This window comes from Babylonia areolata, chromosome 23, assembly GCF_041734735.1.
Source record: "Babylonia areolata isolate BAREFJ2019XMU chromosome 23, ASM4173473v1, whole genome shotgun sequence".
NCBI classification, from domain to species: domain Eukaryota; kingdom Metazoa; phylum Mollusca; class Gastropoda; order Neogastropoda; family Buccinidae; genus Babylonia; species Babylonia areolata.
This window is the reverse complement of record NC_134898.1, coordinates 1,424,605-1,427,394: the sequence shown is the minus strand read 5'-3', so window position 1 is coordinate 1,427,394 and position 2,790 is coordinate 1,424,605.

Sequence of the window (2,790 nt, the reverse complement as noted above, 5' to 3'; positions counted from 1 at the left end):
GATTTGAAAGTAATCATGTAAACATCACCAAATGAAAAGGTGGGTAGAGAGCAGGGGTGGGAGGATGGAAGTGTTTGGTAAGCTGTGGGAAACAACGTGGATAAAGGGAGGGATGTAAGCTGTGGGAAACAGCGTGGATAAAGGGAGGGATGTAAGCTGTGGGAAACAGCGTGGATAAAGGGAGGGATGTAAGCTGTGGGAAACAGCGTGGATAAAGGGAGGGATGTAAGCTGTGGGAAACAGCGTGGATAAAGGGAGGGATGTAAGCTGTGGGAAACAGCGTGGATAAAGGGAGTGATGTAAGCTGTGGGAAACAGCGTGGATAAAGGGATGTAAGCTGTGGGAAACAGCGTGGATAAAGGGAGGGATGTAAGCTGTGGGAAACAGCGTGGATAAAGGGATGTAAGCTGTGGGAAACAGTGTGGATAAAGGGAGGGATGTAAGCTGTGGGAAACAGCGTGGATAAAGGGAGGGATGTAAGCTGTGGGAAACAGCGTGGATAAAGGGAGGGATGTAAGCTGTGGGAAACAGCGTGGATAAAGGGAGGGATGTAAGCTGTGGGAAACAGCGTGGATAAAGGGATGTAAGCTGTGGGAAACAGCGTGGATAAAGGGAGGGATGTAAGCTGTGGGAAACAGCGTGGATAAAGGGATGTAAGCTGTGGGAAACAGTGTGGATAAAGGGAGGGATGTAAGCTGTGGGAAACAGCGTGGATAAAGGGAGGGATGTAAGCTGTGGGAAACAGCGTGGATAAAGTGTGGGATGTAAGCTGTGGGAAACAGCGTGGATAAAGTGTGGGATGTAAGCTGTGGGAAACAGCGTGGATAAAGGGAGGGGTGTAAGCTGTGGGAAACAGTGTGGGATGTAAGCTGTGGGAAACAGCGTGGATAAAGGGTGTGATGTAAGCTGTGGGAAACAGCGTGGATAAAGGGTGTGATGTAAGCTGTGGGAAACAGCGTGGATAAAGGGAGGGATGTAAGCTGTGGGAAACAGGTGGATAAAGGGAGGGATGTAAGCTGTGGGAAATAGCGTGGATAAAGGGAGGGGTGTAAGCTGTGGGAAATAGCTTGGATAAAGGGTGGGAAACAGCGTGGATACAGGGAGGGATGTAAGCTGTGGGAAACAGCGTGGATAAAGGGAGGGATGTAAGCTGTGGGAAACAGCGTGGATAAAGGGTGTGATGTAAGCTGTGGGAAACAGCGTGGATAAAGGGTGTGATGTAAGCTGTGGGAAACAGCGTGGATGGAGGGGAAGAGGTGATGTTTGAAATGAACAATTATATACAATTAAAGATGAGTACTAATGGACTTGGCAGAAGGGAAGTTAGTCGTTAACGGCCGTTAATTTAACAAGAGAAGGAAGTGATAATGAACGTAAACATTCCCATTCAGTCCAAAATATTTCTGTCTCCTGCGCAATTGATGGAGCACATTTTGATTTTGTAGACATGCATGTAGCTGACAACGATCCTCAAAAATTGTTTCTTTTCTCAAACTTGACCGTGTTGCTGGAAGAGCAATAGCAGCTGATGTCCGGTAGAACTTCCGGTGAACTCAATGAAGTATGAGCTGTATACTGAAACCCATTGCTCATGATGGCGCTGATAACAGTGAGTCATCATCCTGATTCGGGGAATCCCGAACTGTGGATTGGCGCATCCCCGAATTGTCTGTCACAAAATTGCTGCCGAATCATGATTCGCCTGTTCCCAGTTTCGCCTTGCGCGAGCGCGCGAGCGCGTGTTCATATGTATGTATGTATGTGTGTTTATGTTTCATTGTGTCTTATAAACTTTAAGGTTTTATGATAATAAAAAGTATTCTAGTATTCTGTTCTATTCTACATACATACATACATACATACAGACAGCCAGACAGCCAGACATACAGACAGACAGATAGACAGACAGACAGACACCTCATGCAGATATCACAAATGTCTGGGGCCACTTTGCGGCAGTGCGCACACCACTGAACAGATGGATAAGCAGGATTAAATTTTATTTTTGGCATGCAAAACGAAAGTGACAAAATTCACAGTTCAGCAGACGAACATATGCCCTATATGTAACACCTCTCAAAACAGGTGTAGTTTTTCGATTAGTAGCCCATGATAACTGACAAGACCGCTGAGCTTAGGTTCCGATGCAAGAGAGACAACTTAGTATTGAGGTACTTTTATCCACCGGAATTACCCCCCTTGTCCATCAGAATTGCCTTCTTTCTCAAACTTTAATTTTCTACTTCGGTCGGAGACAAAGCTCTAAGCGCTTTAAAAATACGGAGTCATTAAAATTTTACACTACAGGCTGCACTGGGTAGAGCTATTAGGCGCTCGTCATTTGTTTCCTGTGTCATTCAATCAAATTTCAGTCATGTGCACCGGCACTAACTTCAGTGATTTTGTTCAAGTTGAACATATGTTTCAACTTCTTCCCCAAAACCTCTTGACTGGTATACAGTAATAGAAGAAATGTTCTATAGAATCACTTTCATCTCTGCATATGAAACATATGTAATTATCAGCTTCATTCACTTTATTAAGTAGAATGTTAGTTGGTGAGATGTGGAGAATTTTCCATTGTAATTCTCTGCCCCTTGTTTCTTTAGTTGTTTTGTGTTTCCGTTGGCACTTTTCTGTTGAGTCTTACAAGGCAAAAACCCACACACTGTCATCAAATGCAACATTAAATATCAACGGAAAACTTCAAAAACATGTTGTTGTTTTTCTGTTCACGTGGCCTTATCACCCATGTTCCATTGTATGAAGGGTTGTACTTTAACGTGCATG